The sequence below is a fragment of the Bombus pyrosoma genome, linkage group LG17 (genome assembly GCF_014825855.1).
Source record: "Bombus pyrosoma isolate SC7728 linkage group LG17, ASM1482585v1, whole genome shotgun sequence".
In the NCBI taxonomy this organism is placed as follows: Eukaryota; Metazoa; Arthropoda; class Insecta; order Hymenoptera; family Apidae; genus Bombus; species Bombus pyrosoma.
In genome coordinates, this window is record NC_057786.1 from 5,602,797 (window position 1) to 5,617,729 (window position 14,933).

General features: G+C 35.1%; 1 protein-coding gene across 1 annotated transcript in view; it reads right to left on the reverse strand.

Annotated features, from left to right (window-relative positions):
• The window catches only part of LOC122576833 (lachesin-like), a 538,671-nt gene that overhangs the window by 500,447 nt on the left and 23,291 nt on the right, over positions 1-14,933 (reverse strand). The window contains exon 2 of the mRNA XM_043747665.1: positions 7,125-7,155. The gene's annotated coding sequence lies outside the window, so the exon portion shown is untranslated. The remainder of the gene's footprint in view (positions 1-7,124; positions 7,156-14,933) is intronic.

Here is a 14,933-nt window from a genome sequence, read left to right on the forward strand (position 1 = left end):
AATGATGTCCGATAACGAGATATTTGAAAATTTATAATACAATAGCTCCTGTTGTACGTGATGAACGTGCTGTATAAACAGTATATTTCTTATTACAATACTCTATGTAAATGTACAGTGCCCAGTTACACGTTTCTATAGGATTTATGACATAATTGCGAGTAAAAACGTACTTGGAATTCATAAAAAAATTAAATTCAGGAGACTGCAGTAATACGATAAGTCTGATTGAACGTGAAAAACGAAACGCTAAGGACAACATGTGGTAAAATTTTGCCGCATGAAGAAACTAGACTCAAGCGGAAACGACGTAGATCAAGTCATCGCAATATTACAAAGAATACCAGGGTGCAACGACTGCGATTGCGATTGCGATAAGATAATCGAGCACATTCTTGCGGCAAAGTTACTTTACGAAATCTCCGAAACAACGGCCAAGAAGCGAGTAGTCAACGTGCAACCAGTGATAACAGTGGCGAAGATGTGCCATCTCGTTCCGAGGCGTTTACAGCTTTGGAAAGGGAAGAAAAGATGGCTTTGATAGTTTGAGACCTAAAAGAAACGCGATTTGCAGCTGTCAAAACAATTTAGGATCATAGGTTTGACTTTCTTAATTTTGTTAAAAAGAAAGTATTAATCTTATTTCATTTTGTCTGAAATATTATACCAAATCGAGTGCTAATCGCTTGCCGTTCCGTTCTGTGAAAATCATCTTGTGTGAACGCTTTTGTCGCATTGGTTCATATGGTTCTACTGCAGTTCCTTTCGACGTATGTACGACTCCTGACTGTCAATAAAAAATATTGAAAACGTTGCAAGTATCGACGATATACCGAACGAATAAAATACTATTTCGGGTAGTCAAACGATACACATAATCGTCGGTTCACCTAGTTTTTTTATATATTAACACATCCACTGCGATCGATATATGTCCCGCAACGAATCTTCTTTCTGGGCGGCCCTTTCTTCGTGAAATATCGCTATTTGCAGAGCTGATATTTCCCTCGTTTTGCCACATTTCTCGATGAAATAAACATTAATTGAGTATTTGCAGAGCAAGGTAACGTAATATAGAGAAAAGTTCTACGGTGTTGATCTAAACAAACCTTATTACATTGTAATATACTTTATAAATCTTTCAAATGTGCAAGTGCAGTGCGGAATAGACATCGAAATGAATACGAGGATAGTGCCGTACCGGTAAATTCGTAGAGAAATACAATATGGCCATTGAATCAAAATTGTTACGGGACATTGTTGCCCCGTACCGCCAAATCTGAATGTCGTTTGAAAAATAATAATAAAATAATTCCGTACAACTTAACTTTAAATTTTCATTTCATAACACCGCAATATCTCGGGAAATAGCTGGCAAAATCAGCCAGCGACAGTGTAAAACGTTTCATCAAATGAAAAAGACAATTATATTGGTACGAGCTTCAGTTGGAAATATATCGTCGAGTATAATTGAATGCTGTGTTCTTGAGAAGCGAGTTAAATGGTAAAATTTTGTACCGCAAACAAGTTAAAAAATATTACTTTCGATCTTGAACGTTAAACATGTTTATTTTCCAGTGCTCAAAAGAAATTTATTTTTTCTTTGTACCACTATTATTCTTTTTGTCGAAATACTTATGTATCGGACGGAATTATACTTATTTTGTGGCTGCAATTACGAAAGAGCCAATGATAGTGAAAAATGGGTCCGACGAACGTGTTTCAAGTGCGTCATTCGTGCATTCAACGCGTAGAAGACAAATCAACGCAACATAAGTTTAAAAAATGGAAGATATTTGTTTATTTGTCTTTTTTATTGAAATAAATATCATCTTTCATAGGGAAAGTAAACTTCTTTACGAATTTAAACGTTTGCATAATCAACTATTAACGTACGAATATCTATTAATTTTGTCGTATTTTAGCGTTACGTTCGTTGGAGAAAGAATCGTTTGCTTTTCTGGAAAACCACTAAATTAAGTGCAGTTACCCTACTTACCCAAAAATGTTTTGTTATTTCTTGAAAATCTGGAAACGATCGATTAAGCAACAAATTAATCGAACAAAAGAAAACTACGCTTGAGAGAATGTGCTGTATCTTTCACCAGAGATATAGCTGGGTAGTAGGCGTTTTGTTTCAGAACAAAAGTAAGAAATGTTTGCAAATGTATGCAAATGGTAGAAGCAGCAGGTGTCAGAAGAAATCAGAAACAACACCGTTATTAAAGATGCGCACAGAGGACGTAAAAAAGCTCGTTTACAGTTCTCACAACAACGCACTCGTTAAGGGAAAAAATGGCGACAGTTATTTTTGTACGTGCAAAGAGATTTAATCCAGACGGGCTTGGTGACTTCTCGCATTATTTCCACAATTTTAGGGAACGAATACAGACAAATGGGCGGAGAAAGCATTATGGTTTCTGCCGGAGTTGAATACCGCGGAAAATGCGCAAAAGATTTATGAACAGATGACTGACTAGTAACAACTAACATTCGTTTAATTGACGTACAAAAAAAAATTCGCAACAACGATAACTAGAAAAAAACGTTATATTTCGATAAAATAACGCAAATAATCGAATAGAAGATGCTTTAAAGTGGTGGCTGAGATCTAATTTCAACATACCGCATCCTACTATACGGAATTTCCAATATCCGAATTAACGAAGAAACATAGCTGCTCGGATGCGAGAATTTTCGCGTCTCTTTTTATAATTATTATTCCACGTTTCAAAATCAATAATACAAGAATGATTACAAAAAATTCGATATAACTGTAATATTTTTTCAATTATTTATAGATTCTATAACGTTTTTACTGCTAAATCGAACCGTGTTTATACACGGGACTGCGTTAATTATATTCCGTTTGTGTCTGAAACCATCTAAAATCCAAGTTCTCTTTCTAATGCCATAAACGTTTCAAAATAAGAAGGCGTTTCATCGCCGTAATCATCTTTTTTTCTGCGTCAGAACTTGAAACGTTAATAATAACATTTATCCAAATTTCAATATTTATAGATATATATATATATGGCAGAGCATAGATATAGAGATAGAGTTTCTATTTCTGGCGTCATTAATTATAGATCTTCTAACGTTGTAGATTTTTGCAATTTTCACAACACTTCCACGCCTTTTAAAAATTTTTCAAGTATCTTTTCTCTCCTCCCAACGCCTCATACAACACATTTTCTCTTTGACGTCATTAGACACAGGATATTAACTTCGTACCAAAGTAATAGGAAAGCAATATGAAATTATAAAAAGGGCATGTAACGCTAAAGAGCGTGAGCGAAAGCTATTGTTCCGTTAATACAACAGAACTTTCGCATAATGAAACGTTCGGGTAGTCAAATTTTCGGATAATAGATCACTGGATACTGCAGGTTCCTATAAGAAAGCAAGGCAATTTGAGAGTGCCATAGATATGAAAATTTATGTTAAACACAAATGCGTTTAAATTTGATACAAGCGTACTATAATATTACGTAGAACTTTTCCAAAAAGTGCATAAACCTTTTATCTAAACAAGATACAGACGCTTACACAAGACCAGACGACGATATCTTTCATGGGATGATCAAATGCTTTAAAGCTTTATTGAAACGGAGCTATACAATGCAGAGCGATATAATAACCGATCGCCTTTAATATATCCGTTATTTTTAAAGGAGAGAAACTGTCCTTGCAAAAGCTGTATGGTATGGAGAGGACCGTGACCTGGCGATAATCATCTTTCTACAGATGAAGCATTCTCGGAGATTTCAAGATCACTTTTATTTTTCTAAGTGGCTTACCGTGCTTTTTATCTTCGGTATAATGTAAACAATGCTTAAACATCGATTTCGACGTTTCGGCCTCTCGTACAAAGCCGCTCGATAACAAATAAGGACACAAAAAGCGAGCTTGACGTCTGACGTTACAAGAGATATTCAAAGTGGTGTCTGTTTGCGTCCATGTAACATTGGAATTATTGGATAACTGGTCTGTGTGTTTCCGGATTCGTTGTACGAGTGATATGATATCAACACGATGCGATGGTCCGACCGATGCAAAACGTTCATTCCTATACTCTTCCGTCTATCGTCCAACAACCTTGAATTACAGGTCGTTGAAATCGTCTGAACATCGCTCGTTTTACCAAGGATAAAAATAACACGATAAACTGTTTAAAAAGATAGAGGAGATTTTGAAATTAAAACCCCTCGCTTACGAACAAAATTATTACTACGACGCGTATCCTTCTCTATACCATACAACTTTCGTTTTAGGAAAATTCACACTTTCACAGTGGTCCCAAATCGCTAAACGTGGCCAAGACATGAAAAATGGATTTTTCGTTAGAGGCGTCTTAATTGTTAGGTACTTTGACATTGACGACTCGTTTAGGTACTTCGATAATGTACCAATGGAAAAACCACAGAAAGTTTTATTATTCGTATCTGCGAAATGGTCACAGACGAAAGATCGCCGCCTTCATTTGTCACGCAGTTTTCATGTGCGCAGCTACGATGTCGAAGAACAAAATGCAAAGTATATAACTTCGACGAAAGTTAATTAATATCGATTCTGCAAGGTGGATGCGGTTTCAAGAAGTAAGTGGAATATTTAGTCAAATTCATTATGATAAATGAGGGGTAAAATTCTACGCACAAATATCGGAGAAGCAGAGTAAATGTTCCACAATATCAGGCTAAAAATCTTGTTCAGATTAGTAGTTGACGCTACTATCTTTCAGTATTTGCAAAAATTAACTGCCACTGTGTGCCATCCTGGTCGTACGACCATTTTTTATGATGGCAGGATAATCACGCTATTAGTTTCAAGCGTATTTTCTTGAAGACTGCGAAAAATGCAAGAAAATTTGTCAAGTAAATATCGTATGGTTTTGGATAGCATTATTATTAATATTTTTTATACCGATACATATGACAAAATTTATTTCCTACAAACAAGTATTGAAAGACGTTTATTCATTTTTAAAATATATTTCTTTTAATTATTTGAACATATAACTATTTTTATTTCGAATAAACTCAGTTTTCCAGAATCGATCGTCTGATTTAGCCAAAGGATTTACTTTATTATATACATATATATACGTAAGGAGACATTTACTGCTGATGGAAAATCAGATTCTGATATTTTTTTAACATCATTTGTTCCACTGCAATTCGTATCTGCGGTATCAGCGATCGTTGTATAGAAAACTTTGTAGGCCAATAAAAGTTCAATTTCTGCATGAAAATACACAAGCAACGATGAATAAAGTAGCGTATATCGAGAAACAAGTACAGGAATTTGCTGCATTTGGCACAGTTATAGATGGCAAGGAGATTTTTATCTATAATAAGGTTCCCGGTAACCGTCTGTGTATTCGGGCCAATCTTCGCAACTACTCGACGAATTTTGACGTGGTTTTCACCATTTTAAAGAGTATTTTTCGAACAAGCTTCAGTGACCGTGAAGGGTTGAGTAGAAATCGAAAATATAAAGAAGAAGCTTCTCTGCGATCGTGTTTTTTTCATAATCGCTGCGACGATACAGCGAGGAAATATGGTCCTCCTGCCAGCAGAGCCAATAGAAATTCACGAAATCGTCAGCCACGTTATTTTTAAAAAAGATTATATAAGTACATATCAGCTAGTATCGTATAAATCTGAGTCAGTGTTGCCAATTTAGGTGTTTGACATTTAAAGCTACGTAATTTTAGTTACCTTCGGATGCAAGAAGATGTTATTCGTACGTTAAATGTAAATTTATACGTTTCGATATAATTTTGAATGTTTCTAAACGACTTTACAAAGTTGCAAGCCTCCAAGCAACGTTCGATTTTTTACCTGCCACGGAACGAAAGGCAGGATTATCGTACCATCGTGCGTGTATGTGTGATTTCGTGAACAGGAAAATCAATTCAATTTGTTTCAGCGATCGCCGATTGTCGATCGCTCGTGGCGATAAATGCTATTTAGCTGTTAACCGATGAAAGAACTTTGATTCTCGATCAATTCAATTATTTGATCAAAAACTTTCATCAATTACTCTTGCAACAAATACCAGATCAAAGGAACTTTGAAAATCAAGTTTCAAGAGTTTTCTACTTTCTGAAGGACCTGCCGTTGTTTCGCTAAATTTAACAGCTACGTCTCCTTCTTCTCACATTGTCGCCGCTAATTACCACGTAATATCGTTAACAAATGTGAATTGGCCTGAAAATTGTTTTACAATTCGCGTATAATACTGATTAATACTCGAAACTACGCACAAATTCTTAGATTAATCGTGATGTAATCAAAGAGCACAACGTTTTTAAATCATAATTCCGCATAATTCCTATTTGCATATGAAGTGCATATAAAATATGACGACGAGAAAGAGGGTGCAGGAAGACAAAATATAAAACGGAATATTTTGTTGGATTTTACAAATAAATTCTCGTCATTTTATATGAAAATTTTGTAAAGTGTAAAATTGGAAATACATATAGGCGTACGTGTTTGGCAAGTAATTAAAATAAATGGTTTTAATCCCGTTTTTTCCAAAATAAAATACCATCTAGATGCAATCTATAACTCGTTAAATTATAACGTTGTATAATTTTACATGTTACCTTATTTGAACACAAATATATTACTGCTATACGTTGAATGATCCTGACGAGAATGTGATTGAAACCAACATCTTATTCAAGCAGTTATGTCAGTTTTACAACTTAAAGGAACGAATGTAAATAAGATTAATTGTGAAAACAAATAGCAGAAATAATATATAATATAGTATACACATCGTCAAAGGAAAGTGCGATAACAATGTATAAAACACGAGATACGTGTTTAAGCAAACTTTTATGAAATATCTTTTCCTAAAAAATATTGAAGAAAAGAAAAGTCGATTTTAATCAATGAAATTACGAAAACTTTAAATGAGAAATAACAATAAATAATAATAAAAGAATTAACAATTTTTTTTAATTTATAAAATATTAAGTAAAAAATAAAGGGACTTGATTTTCTGCATATATACATATATATTGATAAATACCCCAACTACGTATACTTTGAATATATTTTTATTACGGCTATATACGTATTGACATGATTAAATTCAAACAGAGTACTTACCAATTATCACAACTTGAGTAGTCACTGGAATCTGTAAGAAACATAAGTATACTTTTATTTGTACAATTTGGCTCGTGTGTTTTATATTATGCGAGGTAGTTTATTTTATCTAAATAGCGCACTTGAATAACTCCTAAATAATGCGTTATTTGAAAAATTGTTATACTTGTTCCGAAGAATGGGAGCGTATTTTACGATGCACTCGTATACACATACATACGTGTACAATATTTTCTTTGCGAGAGCGTTTTGGAGATAGAAAGATCAACTTTGTTTCTTTAAATGGTTTTCCATAATAAAAATCGATAAAATTGGTAAAATTTTGAATGAGAATATAATAATTGTTAGTCCTAAATTTAACAGACGAAATACTTCGTTATTGACGATTATATATAGCAAGTTGGAAATTGACGGATGAAAAAGTCGTAAAAGGCGATCTTTACTTTGTCCTTCGCTGTTTCAACAAATTGCAATTTTTTCAAAGATTTTTTGCGTGTCATTTAGTAAATTAATTCTTTTAACGTCTCGAACGGAATCAAATCGTTTGGACCAATTTTAAAAAAGCTTATTCAGCTTTAAAGGGCGTGCGAATATTCGTGTGACCGACTGCATTTCAAATCAATACGACTTCAATACACAAGAAAATAGTCAATATAATAAACCAGTTACCTAAAACGTTCGTAATTGTCAGAGGTTTCAACGGCCACGGTTCTTTTCCGCGTCTAATAAAACTGGTACGAGAAACAAGAAAACAAATTGATCATCGAACAAACTCAAATAATTCTGCTTAACACATCGGGATAACGCAAACTTTAGTACGAAAAAGAGTCGATTTAGCTCTGTAGATTTATCACTGTATAGTAGAAATGTGGCGGATTTAGTCGAATAGTCTGTACGTTCTGAACTAGATGACAGTGACGATTTCCCAATACCGTTAAATATCCAAAAACCACGCTCCAATCTTCCAATATTGAGCCAGAGATAAAAATTTCAAAAGAAAAACTGCAGTAAATATCATGAAATCATAAACTAAATTAGTCAAACTAAATTAACTATTAGATCGTCTGAAAAGCGTCTTTCTTTTACAACAATATAGCTTTAAACAAACATGAAATCTAATCTCCCAAACGTTGTAGTCTTTATTTTAGCACAACGAAATGGATCATACGTAATTCAATCAAATAACATAAAGTAAAAAATGTCGTGCATATATTATTTTCTTATAAAACGAAGGAAACATTTAGGGCAATCCAATATTCACTCACACCAATGATAACGCAACATAAATATATACAAATCTGGACAACTTTTAGGGAACAATTACAAGAATAGCAAATGCAGATATCTTTAAAAGAAGAAAATTGATAGCAAAGAAACAGAATAGAATAGAGGAAGAAAACTATAATTAAGAATACTAAACAGTGTTTAGTATACATTGAACTTGTACAGTGACACAACACTTACCGCACGTGCTGTTTAACAGTAAACTGCACTAAAAGCACAAAATAAACAAAGTTTCAAGATCATCGCAACGTTAAGTAGAGAAGAGTATTGCGTATCACCCTCGATTGTCATACGAATTTTGCTTGAAATACTTTTTCGTATCATTCGTATTCTTTCAGATATTTGAGCATTTCCAGCTAAACGGAACATACTGTTATTAACTAAGAACGTTATCCCAAACGAAGCAAGAGGATGTATTCTATCGTAGAATATGCATATAGCATTGTTCCAAGCAAAAAGGCCCAGATGACATGCAACGTATATAAGGAAAAGCTGTTCGGCATGTTGACTTGACCTTCAAGGTGATTGCACTCGGTCAAGTGTGTCCTTTTCCGTATAACTAATAATCATTTTCAGAATCAAGCATATTCGAGTTCAAGTACACGGACACCTGTTGCAACGTCATGAAGTGTCAATCGGAGCCCCGCAGGGATCAACTTTAAATGTCATTCTTTTCCTACTAGGTATTATTGAATTAACAAGCATCATCTAGTAAAATGGACTGTATCTGTAGACAATACCACCGTACGCCAAACATAGCAACAGTTGCTTCAAAACACTCTCAACAAAGTACAAATATTCGTTGGAAAAATTTGGTCCATGGAAACCTCATAGAGTAAAACTATCGTAACTGTGTTCTCCAGAAGAAAGAGGGCGGTCGAATAATCAAAACTCTATTCGAGGACACGAAAACTACTTATTAGTGGTAAGTTGGAAAAGATCTTGCGATTAACTCTCTACTAAAAACTCACTTGGAGTTTGCATACGAAGAAACCTGCTACCAGGGCGAAAAGACAATTCAGTTTACCTCTCGGATAATACACTCACCAAGAATAATACAAAGCAACAGCACCCGGTAATTAAGACCTAAACACGCGAGTGCATACCACGTACACTTAATTACGGAGGTATCCCAACTTCTAAATGAAACGGAGCACATTGCCTGATTTCTCTACTAATTCTTGCAAATTTTATTCCATTCTCGTGGCCCTCTGCTTATATCAAAGAATCAGAGGAAGATAAATTCATTACTCGCAACAAGGAAATCGATAAAACAACTTGATTTAAATCTTCGTCTTACAAAGGGAAAGCGACGCTGATATGGAGGTTTAGCATCCGCTCATTCGAGCGAAATTAGTAGCGAGACAGGAAATAATTCATCGCGTCGTTATTAAATTAAAAATTTGAACCTGGCCAGGCAACCTAAACGGTAGCTGTCTTGGCAGGTAGTTCACTGTGCGTAAAAAACACACAGGAAAATCCAGTAGAACTTTGAATAACAACAGCAAGATATCCTAGACTGTTCACTTAAAAGAGGAAAAAAAGTTCAGCAAATAACATTTATTTACAAAAGTTAACAGTTTCGTTGAATTCCTGGCCGAAAGTATTAAAACAAGACAACATATCATCCGAAGAAGCAATCTCAAGTCCAACCTACATAAGAAAAGAGTAGTAAAACATCTCTTGCTTCTTGCAGTTGCTAAAAGACATAAACCTTTTCTAACTAATCCAGCTGCAGTGAGGCAACGGCATATACCATATAGTGTAGTCTTGGTTATCCGAGAGCCGTTTAACCCAAGTTCCGTATTATCCAAGGTATCTTGAACGTTACGGTAATACTTTCCAATTTGGCCGGTATCTGCGATTCTTTTCAAACTTTGGTATATCGAAAAGGACTATTTCAAAACTAAATATACATAAACGCAAATTAAATGACCGAAAGTAAATAGCAAAGAGCCAGAAGAACTTGGCATTTATTAGTAAAAATTCAAATAACAAAAAATTACAAATAACGAATAGATAAAAAGGATGGAGTCATTGCTTGCATTCGATTTTTTCAATGTTCATATCATAGTTTCAGGTTAAGTTCAGCTTTAGTTTTGATATCATTTGATGGAAAAATACTTGCTACTGTTTGCGACACTTCTTCTAATGATATTTTCCTTTTGAAATATCGATGGTAGTAATCTCTATCATATACATGTTTGCGTTCATTTTTCACAACTTCCCCATTGTTTCTCAGGAAAGTGATACGGGCAATTTTTCTTCCTTGGGAGACACAAAAGGACCTTTTAAAGGTCCTCTATTAATTTTTAACTTCGAACGATGCCAACGGCCCTTCTTTAACATCATTCTGTCTTATTAGATCGATGAAATCCACAAGCGACAGTCCGTGCAACGCAAGTCGTCTCCAAGACCGAAGAAAGCACGTATGAGTCGTTCACAGTTCAAGGCCATATTTCCTTTCTTCAACATGAAGGGTATCGCGATAGCAGGGTGGACAGCGAGTGAGCCAAAGGGTAAATCGGCGATACCAGATCGAAGTGCTGACGAAATTACGAGAACGCGTGAAAAAGAAACGGGTGGATTTTGCGCCAGCGACAACTTTGTCGGTGAAGCAGTTTTTAGTAAATAAAAAAATCACTGTGCTTGAACAGCCATTCTATCGGCCAAAGCTCGCTCCCTGTGACTTGTACCTATTTCCGAAAATCGAATCGATGCTCAAAGGAGCGGATTTTCCGTCGACAGAGTTGTACAAGTTGCAGAACTGTTTTGAACAATGGCAGTTCGTATACAGCTGTGTATCCTGAACTCGGGACAAACTATTTCCAAGGCAATAAAAGTTGATTTTCATAGTTTGTTACAATAAAAGAGCTGCAGTCTATTTTAAGCGACATACAGACTGCTTATTTTGAAAACGGTAAATGTAATTTAACGCAAACTTTTTATCCACGAGGAATGTATAATTTAAATCTTCAAAGATTCGTTTGTATTAATCGATTGAAGTCTCGTGTCGTTTCTTTGGCATTGTTTTCTTCCACAAAACGTTCCAACTTTCCGATAGAAAAGTAAATTGATGTAACGAGTTTTGCACGGCGAACAATGTATTTGATTAGCGAGAAAAAAAGGCCGAGTGGGAAACGTTAAGAATCGTAGTAACGAATCGTGGAATTGGTCGTTTTCACGGTTACGCGAGATGGTCCGCGAACACATTTCAAAGAGAACTGGAAGCGAACGAAGGCGTTACGACACGGCCAGTTTAGAGGTGGAAGCGGTTCACAGGGTGGCCAGCAAAAAAAAGCACACGTGACATCTGCCGTCCGTCCAGGCGAAGCTTTTTTGTAATAAAGCGACGAAATCCCAGAAAAACCGTCATCGCGGATTAAGCGGCCGCCGATATTAAAGCGCAATCTGAAATTCGACGGCGGCGCTACCCAGAGAAGCGCACAGCGGCAAAGGGAAAACGGGAAAGAGATAGAAATAGGAGGCAGGGAACGGGGAGAAATAGAGAGAGAGAGAGAGAGAGAGAGAGAGAGAAGGGGGGAAGGAAAAAAGGGTACAACGAGTGCATCGGGGCATCAGCTATTATTTGCGCGGCAAATGGTCGTTTAATGGTTCTCGTTGCGTATACATGGAAACGAACGTCTGCCAATCGCGGTGTCGCATAATTGTTTTTGTAAAGTGCGCACTTGAATGTCGCCATGATACAAAATAGCTGGCCAACCGAGTATCGCATAAACAGCTCAAGCCGAACGAATAGGTGGTCAAGCGTTTGCGATCAATTATCTGTCTGCCTAAATAGAACTGTCCGATTGCTTTAACTAATTGGAATTTATGCATTAGCGCTCATTACTCGTTTCCAGAAAGTACAGGGCGATCAAGTTTTTTCCGCCCACACGTCGCCGCTATATCCTGCAGCTCAAAACGAGAAAACAGTGTCATATAAACGCATGTCATTGAAAACATTGTTAAACAATTATAACAGAACGTGCGTTAATACGGTACAAAGCGCGAATACATTGGAAATATTTACGTCTGCTAATAGTCAGAAGGTACAATCGACTACAAACCAATTTACCAAAGATTCCATTGCAAACGCTTATCGTATCCTTTTATCAAATTACACGTCGATACTCGTAATTTAGCGAGATATTGAGAATTTTATTTTTCAGCGAAATTAGATTACGATCGTTAAGTAAAGTTTTACATGTCGAATCGGATTTTTTCCCTATATTCCAATAGAATGTTTCACGTCAGCAAAAATGCAGCAAGTAAACATTTTTGTGTCGATCGTACATTTCGGTTGAATATTCTAACTTGCTTGCTAACCGTTTCATATATTTTTACTAGAATATCTCGGCTGTCTTATATCGTACGTAATAGTTAGCTTACTTTAACGACAAACGTCAATAGAACAGTTATCCTCCTGAACAGAAGAAGACGATATTCATTTAGTAATTGGCAGTTATTAATTGGTGGATTAGATTAGTTGATGAGAATTAAATCTTGAAAGAAGATTAATTAAAGAGTAATTTTAGGAAAGAAACTATTAATCTTGTCAATATCTAAATAGCATATTTTCATTCGAAACGGTTGCATAACGATGTCATAAAGTTACGTTTCCTCCGAAACATTAAAGTCACAAGTTGCAAGGTAGATCGAATAAAATAGCGGCGTAATATGGTAGAATGGAGAAGAAGAGGCTCTAGTGTAAAATGCAGTAAGACATAGTAGACATTGCATCACGCGATTATCAACAGGTATCTTACGTTTAAGCATTCATTGGCAATCATCCAACGTTGGTCTACGAAAGGAACACCTCTTCCTCTCGTCTCTTTCATAACTCCTTCCCACTCTTATCTGACGAGAAGATTTTCCTGCTTACAAAAGTAGCGATGAATTGAAGCCAACTACCCGTGCCTTTCCTCGCAAAATAGCATCGTTTATTTATGCTTGTAATTATCTTCAACGATCAATGTGCTTATGCCGGTACACGAGCCCTTTTCCACCAATCAATTAATATTCTTGACAAAATTTTATAAGCCGTAGGTTGCAAGTTATTCGTATTAATAATTCCTCGTGCATGACAGTAACAAGTTTGTCGATGAAACAAGGAATTAAATTTTGTAATTTATAAATCATTTTTTAAAATTAGTGTTTAATTTCGTAAAATCATTTAATTGTTGGCAACATTCATTCACTCGATATTCGTTTCAAAAATATCATTTCACGTAATATCGTAAAACTATAAAATCGTAGAGGAGAAGTTTAAGACGTGCAATTTTCAAATTATCGATTCATTAGTATTGTTAGTTGATGGACTATGGTACAAGAAACGCTGCATACGAAAGTTTAAATTTAAATATGTATGTATGTCATAAATGTAGCAGCTTCGGATTTTACTATTTAAAATTTCAACTCGTTCGCGTAAGAATATCTTAATAAACTATCACGTCAGCGTAGATTAATTACTTTGTATTTCTTTTTCAATAATTTCATCAAGTGCAAGCAGGTTGTTTGAAATATTTAGTATTAACACATAGAAAATTAAGCAGAATTGCTACGAGTTTGATCAATATTTTCAACTCGTACATCCAGGATTAAATCGAATCCATCGCTACAGGAAAATCCATATCCCAACCATTACGTCATCCTCTTTCTACCGATTGGAAAACTTCTAATTAATGGTTCTGCAGTTCGGCTTACTAATTTTTGTTCCACTTGACGTAATATTCGAGAAAATACATATCAGTGAAAAATGCACGTGTAATGAATTTTTAATATACGTAAAATATCGTCTATATGAAAACTTTATGAACCTTATAAAATTTACGATCTAATACCATTACAATCACATCTTACAGTTTCGAACAAATTCGACGGAATAATTAAAAAGTTTATAATAATAACTAATAATAACGTTAATAATCGATGCAACAATGTTTAACCGTCAGAAAAATGTTTACATTTGATTACTGATGCACATTTGTTAGGAAATATTTGCAATAATTTACGTTTGCCGTTTTTCCCCTACCAATTGTAAGTTATTATTTTATAAGAAATGTTTCCTTATGCAAGTACTTAGAAAAAAGATAGAAAATGAAATTGAACATCTTTCTGTTGTCACTGAAATAATTATGAAGGTAGTTATGATAACTTTGAACATCTAGTGAACAATCACGATTCTTTTTATTCTATGAACACTATTTCTAAAATAGACCAAACTTCAATTTTTAGTATTTAAATCATTTTTTTAAACAATCGCTACCGATCGACTGTAACATAATTGTGTTACAACGCAGTGACGTTATTCGTATTTGAGCCAAATCGACGTGATTTGCAATTTCGACTCGCTGAAATATCTGCCAAAATGTGAATGGCGCGAATGGTGGTGTTTCACTTTTATCTATTTGATCTTGCGACGGTCTTGGAACGTCCCTTAAAGTTGATTTTAATATTCTTAAATGGATACCTCCATTTGTTATTCTCGTAGTAGACATTCAAACGTTTTCGCGTCTTTCGCAG